The 27,554-nt window shown below is 37.5% G+C and overlaps 1 pseudogene; it reads left to right on the forward strand.

Annotated features, from left to right (window-relative positions):
* Window positions 1–26,164, forward strand: part of LOC141424254 (vomeronasal type-2 receptor 116-like) — a 71,212-nt pseudogene extending 45,048 nt beyond the window's left edge.
* Window positions 26,165–27,554: the final 1,390 nt, after the last annotated feature.

Consider the following 27,554-nt stretch of genomic DNA (forward strand, 5'->3'; position numbering starts at 1 on the left):
TCATGACAGTCAGTGGCTTATCTAGGCTCTCCCTTGCCTCCGAGAGCTGACCTCTCACCCCTAGGAAGTGGGCAAGTGCACGTGTCCATTGTGCAGGGTGGGCCCATTCTTCCATTTGGCCCAGCCTCCCCACAGTCCTGCTGCCTCAGGAGCTATCCTGGCCTCATGTCCTCCTTCCTGATTCTTCATGAGGAGGGAAAGAAATTGGCAAGGCCAGAGATCACAACCTCTGCTACCGAGAGACATGTATTCAAATCCTGCTCTGGCCTCCATGATCCAGGAACTTTGGCATGTTATTTACATCCCTCTGAGATGCTGTCCCTGCTGCCAGAGGTGATAATGACCCTACCTGCTAAGGTTAGATGCAACAATGTGAGGAAAGCTCCTTTGCCAAAGCTCCTTTGGCATGCCTCAACTCCTCAAACACTCAGTAATTGATGAGTACTAGGGTTAGTTTTTATACTCAGACCAAAAAAATTTTTCCAGCAGGAAATGAGGGCTCTGCCAGGAATATTGGTTCCCTGCAGACCGTACCCCTGGCCATAACTTCCATCTTCTATTCTGTTCCACTGGTCTTCATATGACAGGTATGCTGTTTTTATTGTTTTTATTGTTATTGCTTTGTAATACAGTTTGAAGTCTGGTATTGTGATACTTCCAGCATTGTTCTTTTTATTAGTATTGCCTTGGCTATACTCAATAAAAATTTATGTATTTCCATATAAATTTAACAGTAGATTTTTCAATCTCTTTGATGAATGTCATTGGGATTTTGATGGGAATTGAATTAGACATGTAGATTACTTTTGGGAGTATCGACATTTTTACTATGTTGATTCTACCAATCCATGAGCATGGGAGATCTCTCCACTTTCTATAGTCTTCCTCAATCTCTTTCTTCAGAAGTGTATAGTTTTCCTTGTAGAGGTCTTTCACATCTTTTGTTAGGTTTAAACCTAGGTATTTGATTTTGTTTGAGGCTATTGTAAATGGAATTGTTTTCATACATTCTTTTTGCATTTGCTCATTGTTAGTGTATAGAAATGCTAATGATTTTTCTATGTTGATTTTATATCCTGCTACCTTGCTATAGGTATTGATGATGTCTAGAAGCTTCTGAGTAGAGTTTTTTGGGTCTTTAAGGTATAGGATCATGTCGTCTGCAAATAGGGATATTTTGACAGTTTCTTTACCTATTTGTATTCCTTTTATTCCTTCTTCTTGCCTAATTGCTCTGGCTAGGAATTCCAGTACTATGTTGAATAGGAGTGGAGATAGTGGGCATCCTTGTGTGGTTCCTGATTTTAGAGGGAATGGTTTTAATTTTTCTCCATTAAGTATAATGCTGGCTGTAGGTTTGTCATATATAGCTTTTATAATGTTGAGGAACTTTCCTTCTATTCCTACTTTTCTTTTAGCTTTTATCATGAAATGATGTTGGATCTTATCAAAGGATTTTTCTGCATCTATTGAGATGATCAAGTGGTTTTTGTCTTTGCTTCTGTTAATGTGGTTTATTACGTTTATTGATTTTCGTATGTTGAACCACCCCTGCATCCCTGGGATGAAGCCTACCTGGTTGTGGTGAATAATCTTTTTGATGTGTTGCTGAATTCGATTTGCCATTATTTTATTGAGGATTTTTGCATCAATGTTCATTAAGGAGATTGGCCTATAGTTCTCCTTTTTGGAGGTGTCTTTGCCTGGTTTTGGGATCAGTGTAATAATGGCTTCATAAAATGTGTTTGGCAGTTTTCCTTCCCTTTCTATTTCGTGGAACAGTTTAAGGAGGGTTGGTATCAGTTCTTCTTTAAAGGTCTGATAGAATTCAGCAGAGAATCCATCAGGTCCTGGACTTTTCTTTTTGGGGAGCCTCTTGATTGCTGCTTCAATTTCATTTTGTGTTATAGGTCTATTCAGGTGATTAATTTCCTCTTGGTTCAGTTTTGGATGATCATATGTATCTAGAAATCTGTCCATTTCTTTTAGATTTTCAAATTTATTTGAATATAGGTTCTCAAAGTAGTCTCTGATGATTTCCTGGACTTCCATGGTGTTTGTTGTTATCTCCCATTTGCATTCCTAATTCTACTAATTTGGGTTTTTTTCTCCTCATTTTAGTCAGGTTTGCCAGGGGTCTGTCGATCTTGTTTATTTTTTCAAAGAACCAACTTTTTGATTCATTAATTCTTTGTATGGTTTTTTTGGTTTCTATTTCGTTGATTTCAGCTCTTATTTTTATTATTTCTCTCCTTGTATTTGTTTTGGGATTTGCTTGTTCTTGTTTTTCTAGGAGTTTGAGATGTATCATTAGGTCATTGATTTGGGATCTTTCAATCTTTTTAATATATGCACTCATGGCTATAAACTTTCCTCTCAAGACTGCCTTAGCTGTGTCCCATAGGTTCCTGTAGGTTGTATTTTCATTTTCATTGACTTCTAGGAACTTTTTCATTTCCTCTTTTATTGCATCAATGATCCATTCTTCATTAAGTAATGAGTTATTTAGTTTCCAGCTGTTTGCATGTTTTTTGTCTTTACTTTTCTTGTTGAGTTCTACTTTTACTGCATTGTGGTCAGATAGTATGCATGATATTATTTCTATTTTCTTATATTTGCTGAGGCTTGCTTTGTGCCCTAGGATATGATCTATTTTGGAGAAGGTTCCATGGGCTGCTGAGAAGAATGTATATTGTGTAGAGGTTGGATGAAATGTTCTGTAGACATCTACTAGGTCCACTTGATCTATTGCATATTTTAGATCTTGGATTTCTTTATTGAGTTTTTGTTTGGATGACCTATCTATTGATGATAATGGAGTGTTAAAGTCTCCCACAACCACTGTGTTGGCGTTTATATATGCTTTTAGGTCTTTCAGAGTATGTTTGATGAAATTGGGTACGTTGACATTGGGTGCGTAAAGATTGATGATTATTATTTCCTTTTGGTCTATTTCCCCTTTTATTAGTATGGAATGTCCTTCTTTATCTCGTTTGATCAATGTAGGTTTGAAGTCTACTTTGTCAGAGATAAGTATTGCTACTCCTGCTTGTTTTCGGGGGCCATTGGCTTGGTAAATCTTCTTCCAGCCTTTCATCCTAAGCATATGCTTATTTCTGTTGGTGAGATGAGTCTCCTGTAAGCCACAAATTGTTGGATCTTCTTTTTTAGTCCATTTTGTCAAACGGTGTCTTTTGATGGGTGAATTAAGTCCATTAACATTAAGTGTTAGTACTGATAGGTATGTGGTGATTCCTGCCATTTAGTTATCTTAGTTGTTTGAAGGTTTGATTGTGTGTACCTAACTTGATGTTACTCTCTACTGTCTTGCTTTTTCTTGTCCTGTGGTTTGGTGCTGCCTGGCTTTTCATGGTTAAGTTGGGTGTCACTTTCTGTGTGCAGGATCCCTTGCAGAATCTTTTGTAATGGTGGCTTTGTGGTCACATATTGTTTTAGTTTCTGCTTATCATGGAAGACTTTTATTGCTCCATCTATTTTGAATGATAGCTTTGCTGGGTAGAGTATCCTGGGCTTGAAGTTATTTTCATTCAGTGCCTGGAAGATCTCACCCCACGCTCTTCTTGCTTTTAATGTTTCTGTTGAGAAGTCTGCTGTGATTTTGATGGGTTTACCTTTGTATGTTACTTGTTTTTTCTCTCTTACAGCCTTCAATATTCTTTCCTTAGTTTCTGAACTTGTTGTTTTAATGATGATATGTCGTGGAGTAGTTCTATTTTGATCTGGTCTGTTTGGTGTCCTGGAGGCCTCTTGCATGTGTATGGGAACATCTTTCTCTAGATTTGGGAAATTTTCCGTTATTATTTTGTTGAATATATTACGCATTCCCTTCGCTTGCACCTCTTCTCCTTCTTCGATGCCCATGATTCTCAAGTTTGGTCTTTTGATGGAGTCAGTGAGTTCTTGCATTTTCTTTTCACAGGTCTTGAGTTGTTTAATTAATAGTTCTTCAGTTTTTCCTTTAATTACCATTTCATCTTCAAGTTCTGAGATTCTGTCTTCTGTTTTTTCTATTCTGCTGGATTGGCCTTCCGTTTTGTTTTGCAGTTCTGTTTCGTTCTTTTTTCTGAGGTTTTCCATATCCTGGCTGTTTTCTTCTTTATTGTTGTCTATTTTTGTCCTGAGTTCATTTATCCATTTATTCATTGTGTTCTCTCTTTCACTTTGGTGTTTATACAGTGCTTCTATGGTTTCCTTTATTTCTTCTTTTGCTTTTTCAAATTCTCTATTTTTATTGTCCTGGTATTTCTTGAGTGTCTCCTGTATATTTTGGTTGACCCTATCCAGTATCATCTCTATAAAATTCTCATTGAGTACTTGTAGTATGTCTTCTTTTAAATTATTCTTGTGTGCTTCATTGGGTCCTTTGGCATAGTTTATCTTCATTTTGTTGGAGTCTGGATCTGAGTTTCTGTTCTCTTCATTCCCCCCTGGTTCCTGTACTAATTTTTTGCTGTGGGGAAACTGGTTTCCTTGTTTTTTCTGTCTTCCCATCATTGTCCTTGGTGTTGTTATTGTCCCTGTACTGTGTGTAATTAAGTATTTTCTAGCTTGAAATAATAACAATGGTAATATTGAGAATGGAAGAGTGAGCTGAGATGGAAAGCAAGAAGTTAAAGAAAAGGGGAAAACAAATATACAGACAAGAGGGAGAAAGCAGAACAAGGTATCAGACAAGAGAGTTTCAAAGGTATAAACAGGGAGTGTTAGTGTTCTAATCGACAGTAAGCTGAACAGACAATAGAGAGACAGAGAGAGGATTGAAAATCAAAGATAAAAAAAATAAAAAATAAGTATATGAAAGTAATATCTATTTATAAAAATGAATTAAAATAAAATGGAAAATAGAATATTAAAAAAAAAAAAACCAAAAAACTTCCAAGTTTATATGCAATGCAATTTCAGTCTTAATAATTTGGATGTCCGTCTCAATCTCCAGTCCTGGAGTTGGTGCCTCAGATGTTGTTCTGTAGTTGTCTCATCAAAGGGGATGCATAAAGTAGAACAAAACTACACTCACACACATACAGAAGAAAAAAAAAAAGCCCCACCAAGTGTCCCCAGTTCAAATGCAATACAGTTTCAGTAAGTTTTTCAGCTTGCAGGTGTAATTCGGTTGTTCTCTCATCAAAGATAGGGAGAAAAAGAAAAAAAAGCGTCTGGAGGCAGTTCTGAGAGTGGTATCTGCAACTGTGGCTCGCCTTCCTGCTGCTCTCAGCCTGTAGCTTGCGGCGTTATTTATGCAGATCTCTGGGGTGAGCTAGCACTCACCTGGTCCCACAGGCTTTGTTTGCTCAGAGTTCTCCTGTGCGGGGGGCCTCTGCTACAGGCTTTCCCCTTTCCAAGCACTGGGAAAGGTGCCACTGCCCCGCGTTGTCAGGCCTGCGTGTTTATTTACAGTTCACGTGGGAAGTGGGTCTTCCCTCCTCTCACAAGCTTCCCTGCTCCTGGTTGCTGGGCGCGCCCTGCTCCCACTAGAGCCTCTCCGGCCCACCCGGCTTGTTTATTTACAGTCCCGGGAAGGAGTCCCTTGCCCCAATCTTCAGCACTCAGGGCGCCCCACCCTCTTTCCAGCGTGTCTTAACTGTTCTTATTGCTTAGTACTCAGTTTCTCTTTTTTTCCCGGGTGGAGGTCAGTCTGTCCAGGGGGCTATGCTGCTCTGGCCCAGGCTTGTCTGTGGGGCTACCGTGGTACCGTGAAGCTCACCTGGTCCGCGTCTTCCCAAGCCGTATGGGCGCCGGCCACTGCGGCCCCGGGGGCCCTCCTCGGTTCTCCGTTTAACATGAAGTGGAGATTCTCTGCACCGGCTGGAGATGTGGAGGAGTCAAAGTTATGCCTTTTCTCGGTGATTATGCCTGCAAAGTTTGTCTCCAGAGTCTCTCCAAGATTTCACTATAGGAGGGTCGCTTTCTGCTTCCTACCTCTAGCCGCCATCTTGGAATTCCCCTCTTCATGGCCTTTTATTCAGAGAATTGTAATTTGATTTCTATCAGTATTTCTGTGACTTTACTAGAATTTATCTTTTATGGTCTTCATTGAATTCTTTATTTCTGATCAGTCTTTATTTGCTTTGTCATGTTATTTTTTGTGCATTTATTCATGCCCTCTTTCACTTCATTGATCATTCTTATAATCATTTGATAAATTCCTTGTCTGAAATTTCTTCATCTTCACTCTTCTTTGTGCAGGTGAAGGGAGGATAAAAGATGGAAATTCAGAAGGTGAATATGGTTGATGTACTCTCTGTAAAAGAATGACTATAAGTTGCAGAGTGGCTCAAGTGGTAGAGCATCTGCCTAGGAAGTGTGAGGCCCTGAGTTAAAACCCCAGAGCCACCAAAAAAAAAAACAAAAAAGAATGAGTATAGAATTTCTAAGCTTGTTGAAGCTACCATAAGAAGGTGGCTAAAGTTGAAATAAGAAAAACAGAGGACATGAACAAATTCAGGTTTTAATATATATATATGTGGAAAGTCACAAGGAAACTCCCTGTGTAGCTGCCTTTCCAAACATAAATGTCATTTACAAAGTTGAAGAACAGGAAGGTGGAACATGACCTACCTGGCAGTTTGGTACTAGTGGGAAGAGGGAGTGATTAGGGAAAGCACATGGGATGGTGGATATGTTGCAAATATTTTGTATACATGTATGTAAATGGAAAAAAGATACTTGTTGAATCTATTCCAGGAAGGGTGGATAAACCACAATGTGAATTCAAGTATGATATGTTTGATATGTTATAAGAACATTTATAAATGCCACAATGTATATACACCCAGAAAAATGGAAAAGTTAAAAATTAAATTAAAAACATTCTTTGACTCAGATTTCCTCTTCTTCACTATTGGTAGTGTTTGTTACTTTGTAGATACTCAGTTTAAGATAAGTCAAGTGGTCTATTTATTTCTCATATTTCCTAAGTTTCTGCATTAGAGTTTGAATGAGAGAACAACCAATTGTTTGAAAATTTTCATCACCTGTAGTCTTCAGTTGAACTATTCTCAGTGTTCAGGCAGGAGAGTGTAGTGGCAAGATTGAGGTTGTATTTCTCAACACTGGGCTATGGCATGGCTCAGTAGCCAAGCATTTGCCCAAGTGCTCAGAGCACTGGGCCTGACAGGAGTCAGATTGAGCTAAACCACATGGCGTCTCAAGTAAAAGGGCACTTTGTCTGCTTATGGACTGATTTCAGTAGAGCAGTTTCCCCTCTTTGTGTACTTGGAGCCACTGTTAGCCTCAGGAAGAATTATAAGCTCACAGTTGAATAGGATGTTACTTGCTTCACAAGGTTCCCAATTTGTGATCCAGGTCAAAAAGTCACTAAACCAAAGAATGTCCACCAACTGAGTCATAGAATTTTATAGAATACTGAGTGGTCTACATGCAGACGTATACCTGAGGAGTCAAGCAAATGTACTTGTACTTGTGCTTCCATTCATATCCAGGAGTTCATCTTCATACAGGGTAAGGAGGATGTGGAAATCATGTGATTGGGAAGAATTTGGGGCTTTCAGCACCACCTCGCAACAAACGTGGGACTGCATTGATTTCCAGAAAGACTCTGTGAACTTTCATTCCCTGCCCAGAAATTCACTTCCGTTTGGAGGCCATGGGTATGATGTGGTTTGGGGCACATAGGCTTGAGGCTTTCTGTTCCACCTAGAAGGAACACAGATCCAAAATGCCCATCATGAATGACATGATTAAGTCAGCCAAAGCATACTCAGTGAATTGTTTCCACCCTGAACCTCACGTTATGGGATTCACACCTTTCTAGAGGTGGAAAAATGTCTAACCACCATGTTTTTTGTTCACAAAGCTCTCTGGTACTGTACCTTCTCCAGTGGTTCACACCAGACCCTCTCACTCTCAATGCCCAATACCCATGACCATCGCCCACCTAAACATGATGTCAGGGATTCCCAAAACTCACTGAGCATTGATTCCTCCTTGATTTTATGCCTCCACTGTAGCTCAATCTCAATAGGTCCCTCTCCAGAGGACATCTTTCCATAGTCCTCCAAGACAAGGGAAGTGATAAATGTACTTCGTTGCCAAGGCTTCACCCTGGACGATCATAGTCTCACCAAATGCTACACTAGGGTTCTGACTTAAAGGGCGGGTAGAATTGCCAAATGCTACCTTGGGGTCTAGACTTGTGGGAAGTGTAGCAGTTTGACTTCCCTTGTGAATGCATCTTCATCTTCCATCCCCACCTGAGGCTGTGGTTGCACTGCATGGCACTGCATTGCTTTTTTCTTCTCCTTTCTGTTTCTTTGTGGTTTCCATCTCCCCAATTTCTCTTTTCTGATGCCCAGTGTTTGTTATTCCTTTCTCTATTCAGATTAAAGCCTGCCCTTAGTTATCTGATTCTTGTCATTCAGACAGTAAAAACAAAAGATGGTTCTAGTCTACCATCTGGTCCCACACCTGAAGCCTGATTGTTTTGGACAGTTCTTCTAGGAAGACTTGTCATTGCATGTGATTACAATTTTCCTTTCTTGAATTTGTATTTGTCTCTGTATTGACTCTCAAGGATTGTGCATATTCAGATGGTACAAAAAAGTGATACAAGCATTCAATGTTTAATGACCAATCAGAGTAATTAGTTTTTGCATCTTTTCATTTCTTTCTTCTTCACAATTGGATTCTTTGGTCAGCCTTCTATTAGTTACCCACACAACCTCATAGTTTTATGTTGAACTATAGTCATTTTTAATTTCCTTTGTTAAATTTATCCAGTGTAGTTTATTGGTTTTGAGGCTATTGTAAATGGGATGTTTGACCTGATTTTGTTTCTCTGTGTGTTTATTGTCAGTGTATAGAAAGACTACTGATTTCTGTATGTTAATTTTACATCTTGCCACTTTGCCAAAAAAGTTTAGGATTTCAAATATTTTGGGTAGAATTTTGAGGATCTTTAGGGAGAGTATCATGTCATCTGCAAATAGGGATAACTTGAATTCTACTTTCCCTATTTGAATCCCTTTTATTTCTTGCTGTTGTCTTATTGTTCTGGTGAGGAATTCCAAAACTGTATTGAATAGGAGTGGAGAAAGTGAGAATCCCTGTCTCAATCTTGACTTTAGCAAGAATGGTTTCAGTTTTTCTTCATTTAGTAAAATGTCAGCTATATGTTTGTCATGTATAGTCCTTATTATGTTGGGAAATATTCCTTTCACTCCTAGTTTCTTCAGAGATTTTATGATGAAAAGATGTTGAATTTTGCCAAAGCCTTTTATTTATTTTTTTCTTTTTCTCTTATTATTCATATGTGCATACAAGACTTGGTTCATTTCTCCCCCTGCCCCCACCCCCTCCCTTACTACCCACTCCGCCCTCTCCCTCCCACCCCCTCAATACCCAGCAGAAACTATTTTGCCCTTATTTCTAATTTTGTTGTAGAGAGAGTATAAGCAACAACAGGAAGGAACAAGGGTTTTTGCTGGTTGAGATAAGGATAGCTATACAGGGCATTGACTCACATTGATTTCCTGTGCATGGGTGTTATCTTCTAGGTTAATTCTTTTTGATCTAACCTTTTCTCTAGTACCTGTTCCCCTTTTCCTATTGGCCTCAGTTGCTTTTAAGGTATCTGCCTTAGTTTCTCTGCGTTAAGGGCAACAAATGCTAGCTAATTTTTTAGGTGTCTTACCTATCCTCACCCCTCCCTTGTGTGCTCTCGCTTTTATCATGTGCTCAAAGTTCAATCCCCTTGTTGTGTTTGCCCTTGATCTAATGTCCACATATGAGGGAGAACATACCATTTTGGGTCTTTTGGGCCAGGCTAACCTCACTCAGAAAGATGTTCTCCAATTCCATCCATTTAGCAGTGAATGATAACATTTCATTCTTCTTCATGGCTGCATAAAATTCCATTGTGTATAGATACCACATTTTCTTAATCCATTCATCAGTGGTGGGGCATCTTGGCTGTTTCCATAACTTGGCTATTGTGAATAGTGCCACAATAAACATGGGTGTGCAGGTGCCTCTGGAGTAACCTGTGGCACAGTCTTTTGGGTATATCCCCAAGAGTGGTACTGCTGGATCAAATGGTAGATCGATGTCTAGCTTTTTAAGTAGCCTCCAAATTTTTTTCCAGAGTGGTTGTACTAGTCTACATCCCCACCAACAGTGTAAGAGGGTTCCTTTTTCCCTGCATCCTCACCAACACCTGTTGTTGGTGGTGTTGCTGATGATAGCCAAAGCCTTTTAATACATCTGTGGATAAGGTCATGTGGGCATTGTCCTTGCTTCTGTTTATATGCTATATCTTATATAGAGATTTACATATGTTGAACAATTCTTGTATCCAAATTAAACCCATTTGGTCATGGTCTGTATCTTTGTGATGTGTTGCTGCATTCTCTTCATTAGTATTTTGCTGAGAATCTTTGCATCTGTATTCATTAAAGATGTTGGTCTGTAATTCCCTTTTTAGTCACATTTTTATTGGGTATTAGAATGAGTGTAACACTGGTTTTCTAAAATGAGTGGGCTAGTGTGATACAGGCATGCATTTTGTAATGACCAAATCATAGTAACTAGTGTTTGCCTCTTCTCATCATTTCTTTATAATTCAAAATGGAATTCTTCAGTCAGTCCTCTAGTAATTACCTACACACCTAACAGTTTGATTTTAAACTACAGTCATTGGAGTATCATACATGACACATCTCTGAAAATGTCATCCCAGACTTTAATTGCTTAAACCAAATTCTTATGAATTCATCATGACTGCATCTCTGTACTTAGCTCAAACCACCATAATGTCTCTCCAGAATGTCTCCATCAACATCTTTTGTGAGTTCTAGAATAATACTGTTGCATATCTCACATCCATTCTAAATATGAGTGGCAAACTACTCTTTCTGAAATATAAATTGGAACATACCAATCTCTTGGTAAAGATTTCTGTCATTCCCTATTACCCTGTGCATAAAAGTAACTGATCCTATAGGGAACTAAGAGAACTTATGTCTCATCATTCTTTTAAGTCTCACTTTACGTCCATTGTACGTTAGAATGATTTATCTTATTTTCATTTTCTGTGCACACCAAGATCTTTATCACGACATTCATTACACAGAGTTCAATCAATTGCTTTATTCTTCTCAAGTTGTTAGCTCATATTTTCTATTCCAAGGAAACTTCCCCATCCCACAGATCTTGACCAGAATAGGTACAATATGTTATTATATTTTATGGTAAAAACAGTTTTTCTTTCCATCATATATTGCAATTTGTGTATAATTTATTCCTGAAAGTGTTGGTCTCATTACAACTGAGAGCTATGACATGAGACTATATTCATAAACATACACTCAGGGACTGAAAGTGTAACGGACAGAGAAAGTCACTCATTGGCTTGTTTATTGAGAAATACATGACTAGGTAGATTTTGATTGTAAGCAAAAGTCAAATGAGCAAGCATAAAATTCTTTTAAAAGATGCTATGTCTGGGAGATGATCACAATAATCCTGAAGATTGTTTATAATTTTGGCATACTAGCATCAATTGAGTGGCTCCATTTCCTCTCTGCTTGATCCTGGGTAGAATTGTCACTTTCTTCAGAACAACAGAAGATGATTAATTCAGCATAGATAAAAGAAGACATCAATAGTGAAGAAAGTCATAGCTCAGAATGCAAATACACAACTTGATTTCTGAATCTACCTTGCATGACTGATTTGTAATTTCAATTGTCAACTTGATTATTGGTTGATTATTGTGAAACACATGTATCTGTGAATGTCCCTAAAATGCAATAGGTATGTGGAGACCTGCCTAAGTAATACAAGGAATATTAGGGGAATGTATGAAGCTTGGGTGTGTGCAGCTGTCTCTCCTGTGTACTTGAATTGGAGGAAGTGATGCCCCATTGGCTTTGGTTAAGCCCTGACTGGGCTGAGCCCTCTATTACCAATTTGCCTACCAACTTACATAGCATCCAATGATGTAATTCATTTTCCACATCCCAAATAGCTTTCCTGAAAATTGTTCTTAGACACATACTTCAGAACAACTCTAAGAAAGTTTAATTCATCCCTGGGGTCTTACCATCTGTGGGCTTGGATGAAACCATAGCACCTGGGGTGGAACGGACGATACTCAAACTTATTTTCCAGCTCGTGTTTATCTCATAGATGCAGGACCTCAGATGCAGAGACCACGACAGAAATTGCTCCAGATTCCTCCATGGGAATGGAAAACACTGGGCTGAAAGAATTTTGAAAATTAGAATGGACATTCCAGTTGACATAAAAACATATATACAGAGGTACATAGCAACCATATGTACCTGCCTGAAACTGTTGGCTCAGCCTCCACCCAGAATTGTACATTTCTAGACATGTTCCCCTTGATTTTTTTTCCTTTCCCTCCAGCTTTCCCTTCATCTCAGTTCATTTAGTGATCCAGACTGCTTTCCCAGCCCTAAACCCAGTGTATACAAAGATGGAGATGTACTGATTGCATGGTTTTTCCTGCTTTATTCTTTTGTCAAAATAATACAAACAGTGATCCAGCCATGCCAAGACTTTCTACAAATTAAGTTATGGTTTTTGTTACATTCTTCCATTTGATTTCTGAAAGAATACTGCCCAAGTGATCTGTGAATGCATAGAGCATTGCTGATAATAACCCTAACATGGCCCTTCTTACCTTACCTTCCCAGAAACATCCCTAACTTATTTTGTGGTTATGGTGTACTTTTCTTTCAACAGGAGCAAATATATTCTTTTTTTCTTTTTCTCTTTTCTGTAACAAGGCTGAATTCTATGCATTTGCTCCACCATCACTGGGACTCCTCCAGCCTGGGCTGAAAGCTAGCACCAAGAGATGATCCTTAGAAATGCAATCCAAGTCAATTGCATGTGTTCTGTACTGAGACACTAGAACAGAGTTCCCTTTCTTGTTGATCAACACTGTGATAAGATTTCTTTACTCACAAATGTATCTAATAACGTCTCTACTGAGAAGTTCTGTATTTGTGCCCATGGTCATGAAAACACTTATGACTGTAGACATTCAGTTACTGTTTCAAATAAGATGCTTGTTCCTGGGATGCCGTGTCAAATCTGGAAATGCAAGCGTAGCCAGAAATAAATGATAAGCCCTGTGAGATTTTTCCCCTCCAATGTATTACTGCTTCACTTAGATACATATCTGTGCTCAGGTTTTTGCTATGAACAAATGCCTGGTCTGCAGCAGAAGGTCTAACTAATAAATTGTGAAGACAGAATTCCATGGAATTCTAGCAATGTATTTACAGCCCTATTAGCAGTGAAAACATGGTTGGAAGCAGTGATTCCTTGCATCTCTTTTCAGGTGCTGTTGTAGTGAGTGTTACCTTAGGTATCTGTACACATTTGGGAGCAGGGATGATGGGATAGGAATTTGAGTTTCTTCCCTGCTGTGGAAGGTATCAAAACATTGCTCTTATTACGTGCCTAGATGTTTGTCTGCTTATCTTTGTTAGTATCTAATTTTTTCCCAGGCTTACTCATATTTGAATATTGTTACTGATGCCTTTGTCACACACTTGGCTCTGGTTCGTTTTGCTTATACTAGTCCTTAGCTACTTTAAAATTAGAAATATTTGAAATCTGTTTTCTAGGAGTCTAGTCTGAATCTCTTAAATTTAGAGAAGAGAAATGTTATGTGTGTTACTAGTTGAATAGAGTAAGGGATATTTTATTCTATGAAGGTGTTGCATTGATACATGGACTACTGCTATGGTGTTTTGTGTGGGGGAGGGAGGTTGTAGTCAAGTCTAAACACAATATATTGGCAAATATAACTTTATACCTTGTTATACTGGCGCTATTAGCTATTCTAAAAGAGGAGAATTTGAATCTCACCGTGGTAGTGATTTTGAATTCCCTGAGATCAAGCTGAATTAGTCTGTACTAAATTCTTGCACAAATATATGTCTTCTTTACAGATAATTTGAACTGATCATTGCCTTTAAAATGAATTGTTTGGGGGATACTAACCGAGTTTGTGATATATTCTGGATATGAGTTACCTTTTAGATGAAAGTTTATAGAAAAGGATTCCTCATTCTGTAGATTGTCTCTTCTCGGTATGATTATTTCCTTTGCTCTGAAGTAACTTCTCTATTTAATAAGATCCTTTTTGTTTAATTTTCTTTGGATTTCCATGTTTTTATTTTTTTCCTGAACTTTATTGCCTATTCCCTTGTCTTGAAAGGTTTTCTCATATTCTTTTCTAAGGGTTTCTGACTTTATGGTGTTGAAGTATGAGGATTCAATTTTGTGTTTTTTTGCATTGGGTGAGAGATGGGGGTCAAGTTTTAAGTATTTAGTTTTCCCCACAGCACTGATTAAATAAAATTCTGTTTATTCAAGATATGTTTTTGCCACATACTTGTGAACCAGTTGATTGGAAATGCATGGGGTAATTGAGTGCATTTCAATCTTCCATTGCTATGTGTGTCTGCAATTATGCAAATAACCTGTTGAGTTTGTTTGTTTTTTGTCATACTATTATTTGAGCTCAGGGCCTAAAGTTTCAGTGACTCCACTGGCCCTTTATTTTGTGTGCTGTGTTTTTTCGAGATAGGGTCTCATGAACTGTTTGCCAGAGCTGGATTCAAACTGTGTGCTAGTGATTTCTGTCTCCTGAGTAGCTAGGATCACAGGCCTGAGCCACTGCCGCCTGGCTGTCATGCAGTTTTATCCCAATAATTTTTCTTCATGGAATCTGGTAGTGCATTCTCAGGGTTCATCTTTTGTTCAAGATTGCTTGGGCTGCCAGGATTTCAGTGAATTTTGTGAACTTTTTGTGACTGTTTTGCTACTACTTTGAATAATGTCAGATTTTTCATCTTTTACATATTTTCTTGATGTTATTGTGTAATTGATGCATTAAAAGTAAACTATACATATTTAATGGGTACCATGTTATGTTTCAGTACATATAAATATTTCATACAATTTATGTTACACTAAACATTACTTATCTTCAAAAATTCCAAGACATTTTAAGATGAAACTTACAAAAGCATTTGTGGTAGGTTTTTGGAATAGCATTAATTTTGAAGACATTACCATGAATCTATGAATCACTTATGTAGATGGACAATTTCACAACTTTGAGCAACTTTTCCTTTGAACAAGTTCCATTAGTAGAAGTTGTTCATATCCATTGAAATCTATAATTTAAAAAAAAAAACTGTTTGTTGTTCCTGGGTAAGTTTTTCCAGTTGGTCTGAGGAGCCAGTTATATTGTATTTATGTCTATTGCCACAGTATACCTATTTCCCCCTCATGCTTTATGTGATTGTTTCTTCTTTGAGTAATTGGCAATTGCACATTTTCTCTTTGTTTGGGTATGGTACCACTACATTGATTGTGTGACTTCTTCATGTATTCATTTGAATTTCCAGGTGAACACGCTCATCTTCTGCAAAATAGTGCCACCTGATTCTTACTTTTCATTCTTTCTCTACCTCTTTATTGTATATAAAATAAACTAAGAAATTCCAGAAGGATATTAAATTCTGGTGTTATGTAAATTATGGTCTTCATTCTACTGCATGCTGTTTTTGTCACTGTGACTATGTCCTATAGTTTCAAGGCAGTTTTGATGTAGCTTTGCTAGTTTTGCTTCTTGAACTTTTGTTGATTACTATTTGTAATTTTTTGACAATTTTTGTGTTTATCTTTCAAGGATATTTTTGTATTATTTCCTTTTTTGTTTGTCTTTTTCTCCTTTTGTTATCAGGCTAATACTGGAGGTAGGATGTATTCAGGATTCATTCTTTCCCTTTTAATTTGCACTAGAGTTTCAGAAGCATTGGTGTTATTTCTTGTCTTAAGTTTTGGGAGAATTTAGCAGTAAATTAATCCAGTCCTGTGTGCTATTTTGTTGGGAAGTCATGTTAATGCTTTCTATCTTTGCACAATATAAATCCATTTGGGTTTTTTAGATCCTATTCTTTCTATTAGTTTGGTCTTACATGCCTAGAAATTTATCCATTTGGTCAAATTTTCCAATTTATTTTAATACACTTTTCAAAATATCCCCTATTGATCCTCTAGATTTTGGTGGTATCCAAAATTCTAATATCTACTTTTTCACCTTTCACTTTATTTACTAGATTCTTCTCTCTGTTTTATGGGGAGGATAAGTATGAATAAGGGATTATGAATCTTATTTGTCTTGTAAAGGTACTTCTTTTTTATTTGATTATTTATACTGTATAAATATATAATGTATAAATGTATAATTTATTTTACAGTCCACTTCACTACTTCATGTCTATTTCCTTGCCCACTTACACTGCTTGGAGTTTTGTACTTTATGAAATTCACCCTGTGTGATTCTTCCTTCATTCTCATTTCATTGTATATTCTTCTCATGGGATTTAGTCTTTCCCTGACTCTATTGATTTTGGCCATTTCTTCTTCATTTGTGAGTGGGATTCCTGTGAGTATCTTCTGCAATCTTGGCTAGTGAGCATGACAATTTTTTTTTATTTATGGGTATATGAATATAATAAAATCATAATTTTGTTTGAAATTCAACCTATTTCTTTTTTTATATTTTACTATTATTTAAGAGCTGTATGTGGGGTTTCAATGTGACATTTCCATATATGGGTGCACTGTTCCCCAGTTTGGTTCATCCGCTCCCTTCTTTCTCTCTCCTGTCCCCCTTGTTAAATTGACTTCATCAGGTTTCATTCTTCCATATTCATACATGTACAGAATACACAACAGCCATCTTCAACCTCCATTACTTTTTTCATCTTTCCCTCCACCTCCCACTGTTACCCTTCCCTTAACAACATGTTTACATTCCTGACCTTCACTGTCTAAGGGTCTTTTGATTGTACAGGGGGCCTTGCCTTGGTATTCTGCCTCTAAATATGTCATAATTGACTCCGTTTAACCCCCTTTATTACTTTTCCTTGTCTTTTATCAATCACACTTCATTGTTCAGCAGTGTTCAGAGTGCGTTTTATTGTGTCTTTTTCCTACACAGATGGAAAATATTTCAATATTATTCACTCCCTATCATTCTCTTCCCTTTCCCTCTTCCCTAGTGTCTTCCAACCATCCCACATTTGAATGATGCTATGTGTAGATTGAATATACATACTGCTTGCCAGTATTTGTATTTGGACCTACCTTCCACAGGTTAGAGAAAATATGTGACTTGTGTCTTTCTGAACATGGCTTACATTGCATAACTTCATGGTCTCCAGTTCCATCCTTTTACCTGCAAATGAAAATGTTTTATTGTTCTGTATTACTGAAAAATATCCATGGTGTATAAATATCACATTTTCTTAAAGTTTTCATCAGCTGTAGAGAATTGGAGCTGTGTCCTTAGCTTGGCCATTGTGAATAATACTGAATTAAACAATGGTGTGCAAGTGTGTTTATTGTATCCTGATATACAGTTATCTGAGTCTATGCCCAAGAGTGCTATTGCAGGTTCTTATGACAGTTCTTCTATTAGTTTATTGAGTTACCTCCACACTGCTTTCCACATGGTTGTACTAATTTAGTACAACCAAGGAACAGTTTACAATTCCTCTTCACATGCCCATCCTCACCAACAGTTGTTGTTTTGCATTCTTGATGATAGCCATTCTAAGAGGAGTGAGGTGAATTCATAATGTGGTTTGATTTGCATTTCCTTTATAGCCAGGGACAGTGGGATCTTCTTCATCTGTTTTTGGCCATTTCTGTTTCTTTTTTTAAAAAAAATTTCACCTCAGGTCACTTGCCCATTTCTTCATTGAGTCATTAGTCTCTGGGAGTTGGTTTTAGATTGATGATGCTTCCAGCTGTTTTATATTGAGCTTTTCTTCTCCAACATTTCAGTTTCATTCTTTTGTCAGGATCTGTCTTTGCTGAATTTCTCATCCATGTTACTGACGTTTTCACACCTATGTGAAACTGATATTTTCACTTCATTTGTCCCTTGAATCTGTAAGAGCATTTATCATTGACAAAACTCGACATTCAGTTTCTTTGCTGCCATTTGCCTCATTATGCTATGTTGTGCTGTTGAAGTATTGTGAACACAATACCCATTCCTTGTACTCAAAACTTTCAAAATAGTTTCTTCTATCTTTTTGATATGGAAAGTGGGTCTTGTATCCATTCATTCAGTCTGTGTCTCTAAATAAGAAAATACATTCCATCCACATCCCCACTAATTCTGTTTGATCCCATCTCCCTATAGCCAGGTTATAATTTGTTCCCCAGTTTAATGCAGACCCCTTTACATCCTCTTTTATAGTCCCTTTCTGTAGTTAAGAGAATTGTTGGTGGTGTATGTTTTGACTCTGTGTTCATTATCTTTTGTTGGTCTACAGAAGTATTTCAATTAGTGACCAAGATGGGCATTATGAAAATATCAGATGATAAAAGCAAGCTCTTTGGAGTACTTTTAAATGAAAACAAACTAACATAATCAGGATACAAACATAGAAATAAAAAAAAAGAGACTGGATACTCATAAGAAATACAAGGGTTAAACACAATAAATATACATATAAATGTATCAGAAAGTCTTAATAAAAACCCTCTTTAGATTTGTATATGGATGAATATATATAAGCATATTTACTTGTGTTTATACACAATACACTATATATATATATTTCCATGTGAAAATTTCCCCATGTTATTTCTTGCAGAGCATGTCTTGTGTGAACATTCTGTCACATTTATTTCTCTAGGGAAATCTTTATTCTTCCTTCATGGCTAAAGGAGAGCTCTTTGGGTTTTTTTTTTGTTGTTGTTGTTTTATAAACATTATGAGGTTTTATTAAAGGAAATTTTCAGATTAAACCAATTATTGTAAGAATCTTCATTAAATTTTTTATTTATTGTTCATATATGCATACAATGCTTAGGCTATTTCTGCCCCCTGCCCACACCCCTCTCTTACCACCCACTCTGCCTCCCCTTCCCCCCACCCCCTCGATACCCAGCAGAAACTATTTTGCCCTTATCTCTAATTTTGTTGAACAGAGAGTATAAGCAATAATAGGAAGGAACAACGGTTTTTGCTGAATCTGACTAAAATGAGGAGAGAAAAAACCCAAATTAGTAGAATTAGGAATGCAAAAGGGGAGATAACAACAAACCCCATGGAAGGGAAGTCCAGGAAATCATCAGAGACTACTTTGAGAATCTATATTCAAATAAATTTGAAAATCTAAAAGAAATGGGTAGATTTCTAGATACTTAGGATCATCCAAAACTGAACCAAGAGGAAATTAATCACCTGAATAGACCTATAACACAAAATGAAATTGAAGCAGCAATCAAGAGGCTCCCCAAAAAGAAAAGTCCAGGACCTGATGGATTCTCTGCTGAATTCTATCAGACCTTTAAAGAAGAACTGATACGAACCCTCCTTAAACTGTTCCACTAAATAGAAAGTGAAGGAAAATAGCCAAACACATTTTATGAAGCCAGTATTACACTTATCCCAAAACTAGGCAAAGACACCTCCAAAAAGGAGAGCTATAGGCCAATCTCCTTAATGAACATTGATGCAAAAATCCTCAACAAAATAATGGCAAACCGAATTCAGCAACACATCCAAAAGATTATTCACCATGACCAAGTAGGCTTCATCCCAGGGATGCAGTGGTGGTTCAGCATAAAAAAATCAATAAATGTAACAAACCACATTAACAGAAGCAAAGACAAAAACCACTTGATCATCTCAATCCATGCACAAAAATCCTTTGATAACATCCAACATCATTTCATGATAAAAGCTCTAAGAAAACTAGGAATAGAAGGAAAGTTCCTCAACATTATAAAAGCTATATATGACAAACCTACAGCCAGCATTATACTTAATGGAGAAAAACTGAAACCATTCCCTCTAAAATCAGGAACCAGACAAGGATGCCCACTATCTCAACTCCTATTCAACATAGTACTGGAATTCCTAGCCAGAGCAATTAGGCAAGAAGAAGGAATAAAAGGAATACAAATAGGTAAAGAAACTGTCAAAATATTCCTATTTGCAGATGACATGATCCTATACCTTAAAGGCCCAAAAAACTCTACTCAGAAGCTTCTAGACATCATCAATAGATATAGCAAGGTAGCAGGATATAAAATCAACATAGAAAAATCATTAGCATTTCTATACACTAACAATGAGCAAATGCAAAAAGAATGTATGAAAACAATTCTATTTACAATAGCCTCAAAAAAATCAAATACCTAGGTGTAAACCTAACAAAAGATGTGAAAGACCTCTACAAGAAAAATTATACACTTCTGAAGAAAGAGATTGAGGATGACTATAGAAAGTGGAGAGATCTCCCATGCTCATGGATTGGTAGAATCAACATAGTAAAAATGTCGATACTCCCAAAAGTAATCTACATGTTTAATGTAATTCCCATCAAAATTCCAATGACATTCATTAAAGAGATCGAAAAATCTACTTTTAAATTTATATGGAAACAAAAGAGGCCACAAATATCCAAGGCAATACTCAATCAAAAGAACAATGCAGGAGGTATCACAATACCTGACTTCAAACTATATTACAAAGCAATAACAATAAAAACAGCATGGTACTGGCACAAAAACAGACATGAAGACCAGTGGAGCAGAATAAAGGACCCAGATATGAAGCCACACAACTATAACCAACTTGTATTTGACAAAGGAGCTAAAAATATACGATGGAGAAATAGCAGCCTCTTCAACAAAAACTGCTGGGAAAACTGGTTAGCAGTCTGTAAAAAACTGAAACTAGATCCATGTATATCACCCTATACCAATATTAACTCAAAATGGATCAAGGATCTTAATATCAGACCCCAAACTTTTACGTTTATACAGGAAAGTGTAGGAAATACTCTGGAGTTAGTAGGTATAGGTAAGAACTTTCTCAACGAAACCCCAGCAGCACAGCAACTAAGAGAGAGCATAGATAAATGGGACCTCATAAAGCTAAAAAGCTTCTGTTCTTCGAAAGAAATGGTCTCTAAACTGAAGAGAACACCCACAGAGTGGGAGAAAATATTTGCCAACTATACATCAGACAAAGGACTGATAACCAGAATATATAGGGAACTTAAAAAACTAAATTCCCCCAAAACTAATGAACCAATAAGAAATGGGCACATGAACTAAACAGAACTTTCTCAAAAGAAGAAATTCAAATGGCCAAAAAACACATGAAACAATGCTCACCATCTCTAGCAATAAAGGAAATGCAAATTAAAACCACACTAAGATTCCACCTCACCCCTGTTAGAATAGCCATCATCAGCAACACCATCAACAACAGGTGTTGGCGAGGATGCAGGGAAAAAGGAACCCTCTTACACTGTTGGTGGGGATGTAGACTAGTACAACCACTGTGGAAAAAAATTTGGAGGCTACTTAAAAAGCTGGACATCGATCTACCATTTGATCCAGCAATACCACTCTTGGGGATATACCCAAAAGACTGTGATGCAGGTTACTCCAGAGGCACCTGCACACCCATGTTTATTGCAGCTCTATTCACAATAGCCAAGTTATGGAAACAACCAAGATGCCCCACTACTGACAAATACATCAAGAAAATGTGGCGTTTATACACAATGGAATTTTATGCAGCCATGAAGAAGAAGGAAATGTTATCATTCGCTGGTAAATGGATGGAATTGGAGAACATCATTCTGAGTGAGGTTAGCCTGGCCCAAAAGACCCAAAATGGTATGTTCTCCCTCATATGTGGACATTAGATCAAGGGCAAACACAACAAGGGAATTGGACTTTGAGCACATGATAAAAGCGAGAGCACACAAGGGAGGGGTGAGGATAGGTAAGACACCTAAAAAATTAGCTAGCATTTGTTGCCCTGAATGCAGAGAAACTAAAGCAGATACCTTAAAAGCAACTGAGGCCAATAGGAAAAGGGGAACAGGTACTAGAGAAAAGGTTAGATCAAAAAGAATTAACCTAGAAGATAACACCCATGCACAGGAAATCAATGTGAGTCAATGCCCTGTATAGCTATCCTTATCTCAACCAGCAAAAACCCTTGTTCCTTCCTATTATTGCTTATACTCTCTCTACAACAAAATTAGAAATAAGGGCAAAATAGTTTCTGCTGGGTATTGAGGGGGTGGGAGGGAGAGGGAGAGGGCGGAGTGGGTAGTAAGGGAGGGGGTTGGAGCAGGGGGGAGAAATGAACCAAGCTTTGTATGCACAAATGAATAATAAAAGATAAAAAAGGGTTTTTGCTGGTTGAGATAAGGATAGCTATACAGGGAGTTGACTCACATTAATTTCCCGTGCGTGTGCGTTACCTTCTAGGTTAATTCTTTTTGATAGGAGATCATTTTTGTGTTACAGGTTTTTGTTTTTGCTGTTCTTCTTATACTTCTTCTTCTTCTCCTTCTCCTCTTCCTCCTCCTTCTTCTTCTCTGTGAACCTGAAACAGCCCTCCTTGACTGTATGTATATTGCTGAGAACTCCCATCTTAGGCCAGCAGGGTTAAACTTATATTTATTTGTTACTAATCTTTTTAAGGCTTGAGAATCTTCTCTTTATCTTTCACCTGTTGAGAGTTTCAGTATACTATGGCTTCAGGGAAACTTGGTTTTGCTTACCTGGGAATGCTTAATTTTGATCCTCCTGTACCTAGATATTTGTGTCTTTCTCTATGTTGGGGAGTTTTAATATTATTATTCATTGAATAAGCTTCCTACATTTTTGGCTCTCTCAACTGCTTCTTAAATTCCAATAGTACCAATATTTGGTCTTTTATACTTTTTCAAAGAAGCCATAAGCCATTGTCAACTTCTTCATTATTATTCTTCAATTGTGTATTTTAAACAGCCTGTCTATAAGAACATTTGTCTTTCTTTTGTTGATCTGTCTTGCTATTCTTCATTTCTGTCATATTTTTTAATTTTGCTGAAAGTATTTAAAAACTCAAGAAATTCTGTTTGATATTTTTTAATTCTTTCTTTGTTTTTATTAAGTTTTTCATAGAGTAATGAAACATTTCTCTTTGTTTCCTTAAAACAGCTCTTTTAATTCTCTCAGTTTTCTCCCCTTCCCAATAGTTCCTGATCCCCTACTGTTATCTCATTTGGAGAACGAGGTGAGGTCACAATTTCCTGAAAGGTTCATGATACTTTTTGACATAGGATGTCATTTGGTCTTTTGAGTATCACGTATTTATTTACTTCAGTCTTCCTTCCTTTTTTGGATTCATTTGGGCCTGTTTCCAGAAATTCTAAGAATATGGTATTTTTTTTTGTCTGAGTCTGTTGTCATTTACACTGTTTCCCTGAAAGGTTTGTAGGGAGTGATTTGCTGGTATATTACTACTATATCATTAATAGACACAAAGCAAAATCAAACTTGTCACACATAATCTGTTGCTGTGTTTGAAATGAAAACCCATATAACAGAGTGCAAAGAGAGAGAACTATACACATCTGAATCTCTCCCTGGGGACAGAGTAGGCCCAGATACCTCATCCATAGTCACTAGTCTAAGGAGACAAACTGTGTGATGCTGTTGGTTCCCAAAACTAACTACTGTGGTTGGAGCAGTTTCAAGTTTTCCTGTCATTCCTATGGTCCCCAAAGTGATCAGGCTATGGTACATCAAAATCCTTTACTCACCAAGACAAACACAATCCTGAGTTAAGACCAAGGCTCACTCTTCTATTAACTTCCTATTGCTGAAGAGGACTTATACACAAAACTGCTGCCACCAGTCACAGATGATGTGGAATGGACGAGCAAATGTTCAAGATACTGGCACTACATATCTTTCAAATGCAGTACAGGTATTCTAGAAGCTCTGAACTGGAGGGCAGTGTGATTTATATCACCCAGTATTTGAAGTCAATACACTGGCAACAAGTTCAAGAATAAAAATTATAATCTTACTATCCAGACTTACCCACTATAAGCATTGTCTTAGGCCATGTTATGGGATTGAGTTTGGAAAAGTGGTGGTAAAGAAGACACTAGTCACCTGGGCTGAGGTTATTATGGACCATGTTCAAGTCTCATGGTCACAGGACCTCAGATAGTGGTTAGGCAAGCAAAAAGAAAATTTGTATTCCTAGGGAGGAGGTAGTTGTTAAGAAATTGTGACTTCATATAGTCACGTAACATCCTGGGTTCATTTAACAACAAATATACATTTTCACACATGTGGCACAGGAAAAACCAAGCATAACTTGCACCAAAAATTTGCAGTGAGATGGCAAAGCTATCTCCCCTACCTTCTCCCTTCCCCCTCACCTTTCCTTCCCCCTCCTTCTCCTCCTCCCCTCTCTTGTCCCTCTACAGTCTTCTCATTCTTCCCTTCCCTTTCCCCCTACTCTAAACCTCTCTGTCTCCACCCCTTCCTTTTTCTCTCCCCCTTGCCCTCTCCCTTTCTTTCCCTGTCCATATAAGGACTTAAATCTCATATGTGGGAGATTATTTTTCATGACCTCACCTAAACCAAAATAAGAACCCATATTCTTAATGGATACAAATAGGCACTGATAATGTGACATATTAACTTTAGAGACACACAGATCAATGCAATGAAGTCATTGCTTTGGATTTGAACATATCACGTACTTATTATTCCTAATGGAGAATACAATGGTTTCTATGCAGGCTTTCCTTAAAGAACTACCAGTTTGTACTAGCCATGGATTTTGCCATTGAGGAGATCAACAAGAACCCCCTTCTTCTACAGAACATATCTCTGGGATTTGATATCTATAATGTCCTACACACTGAATGGAATACATTGACAAATTCCTTCCTTTGGCTTTCTGAAAGTGACAAAGTTATTCCTAATTACACCTGTAGAAGAGAGAGCAAGTCTGTAGCAGCACTTACAGGATCTTCATGAGTAATATCTTCCCAGATTGGGACACTGCTGGAGCTCTACAAATTTCTGGAGGTAAGGATGTGAGTGGGATGGGGATAGATGAAACCATGGCTTCTTTGCTGCAAGTGACAGGTGTCAGGAGGAACAAAAGGATGAGACTTGTTTTTATGAAGTTCTCCATTCTTAATGTCAAAGATTTATGGAGCACCATGTTCCCTTTTGTATGGAATGCCGAAATGGGAGAAATTGGAGCAGATACGAGGCTTTCTTAGATTTCTGAAACTGACTTATGGTGTTCTAGAGAGTTCTCATAAAGTGTAATGACCAAGCCTTACTTTCTACCTCTTTTCTTCATGCTTAGTATGTACCAGGCCTCAGATTGTACTTCTAGACTGTCCTCTTCTTCATGTGGCTTCCAATTTCCTTCTCCCTTTGGCTTACCTTTGGGCCGTTTGATCCTATCCTGAGTAACCATGACAAGTTCACATCTCTCTATCAGATGGCTCCCAAAGAAATATCTCTTGTGCTTGGGATGGTCTCCTTGATGCTTCATTTCAGATGGACCTGGGTGGGGCTCTTCATTTCAGAAGACCACAGAGGTTTTCAGGTTCTCTAAGACATGAGAGAAGAGATGGACAAGTGCAGAATATGTGTAGCCTTTGTGGAAATGATCCCAGTCACCATAGTGTCCTTTTTTCCAAATGCCTGGTGAAAACATCACCAGATTATAAAATCATCAGCAAATGTGATCATTATTTGTGGTGACAGTGATTTCCTGGAAGGTTTAATGTATAATTTAGGGGAGACTTTAATGTTAGGCAAAGTTAGGGTCATGAATTCTCAATGCTATGTAAAAAGAAGTAATAGATATCTCATTTTAGACTCAATCCATGGACATCTTATTTTTTCACACCACCACGGAGACATTTCTGGTTTCAGAAATTTCATCCAGTCTGCTAACACTTCCAAATATCCAGAAGACTTTTACCTGGCTAGTCTATTTTTAGTGTTTTTAAATTGCTCATTTTTTGAGTCTCAGTGTGGAACTTCAAAGAACTGTCCTCACAATGCCTCCTTGGACTGGTTGCCTGGGAATTTTTTTGAAACAGCCATGAGTGAGGAGAGTTACAATATTTACAATGCTGTGTGTGCTGTGACCCACACCCTTCATGAGATGCTACTTCATCAAATCCAAATGCAAACAATGGGAAAAAGAAAGTGGATGGTATTTTTCCCTTCTCAGTTAATGGCTTTTTCATTGGAAGGTACATGACATCAGGAACGTCACTTTGTGAACTGATTTCATAGACAAACTAAGTATTTTATGATACTTTCTCAGACAGCACATTAAAAAATATACAGTTTTCACTTTATAGGAGATACCTAGACCTGGGTAGATGTGTTCTTGAATACCAGGGTGCCACATGTCAAAAAATGTGTTTTAATTCCTCATCAATGTTTTCTGTTTTTAATGGCTTCAATAATCTACATGGAAAATGTTTTCAATATGATAAAGCCAGTATCTCACATACAGTTTTTAAATAAGAAGAAATAAAGAATGAAGTCTTTGAGAACTGAAGACCTGCTAGAGACAATAGTAGGTATTTTATATTAGTGATTTGATTTAATTTCAGTTTAGGTGTTAATGAACCCATTTGCAATTTGAGTCTCTATATTCATTGAGAAAATACCTGTTAGGTTTTTCTAGGAAGTTAAAAATTATCTAATTCCCAGATTCACTCATTATAGTTAAGTGTGACATTGGTGTTTTCTGTTGAAACTGTCATTTTGATCCTCTGATCTGTGACCAGAATTTGATATCATGATATTTTGGTTCTCTAGCTTTTCCTTTGTACTACGTCATTGTTGTACTTGTGTCAAGAAGCAGGATTAAGCCAATAAGGAGGTTTTCCAAGTTGAGATTTTCTGTCTTAGCCATGGAATCCACTTCATCTTAGGATGATGCATCTCTTTTAGCTGCACCCCTTTCTGAAGAATATTCAGTTTAACAACCGTGCTGGAGACCAAGTGATTTTGGATGAGAAAAGGAAATTGGAGGCAGAGTATGACATTTTCAACTTTTGGAATTTTCCAGAAGGTCTTAGACATAAGGTGAAAGTAGGAAAGTTTTCCCTATATGGTCTATGTGGTCAACAATTATCTCTAAATGAGGATCTGATAGAGTGAAACTTGGGAACTTTAGAGGTGGGTTGGATCAAATCATAAAGCTTTGAATTTCACACATCAGTAAGCAATACTTGTTCAGACTTAATATTCCTGATGTTGATTCATGATCCAGCAATGTTCATTTAATAACTTACAACTTAGAGATTTTTCTTATTAATTCAATCATGGGTGAGAAAGGAACACATTTGTTTACCAACATGTTTCTGTGTTCGTATTTTGCAATCCTAAAATACACACGATAGCTGTAACTCAGCTGTCATTCACTGTGACAAAATGCATGGGAAAATCATCATCTAAGGAAGAACAGTTTATTCAGCAAACAGTTTTGAAAGTTTCATTCTTGAACTTGGCCTGGTCCTTTAAGGTCTTTGGCAAGGCACAGCATCATGGTTGGAGCAGGTAGCATAGCAAGTACACACCTCATGGCAACAGAGGAACAAAACAGACAGGGATTGTCCCTGGGGTACCAATATCAC

This window comes from Castor canadensis, chromosome 6 (genome assembly GCF_047511655.1).
Source record: "Castor canadensis chromosome 6, mCasCan1.hap1v2, whole genome shotgun sequence".
NCBI lineage: Eukaryota > Metazoa > Chordata > Mammalia > Rodentia > Castoridae > Castor > Castor canadensis.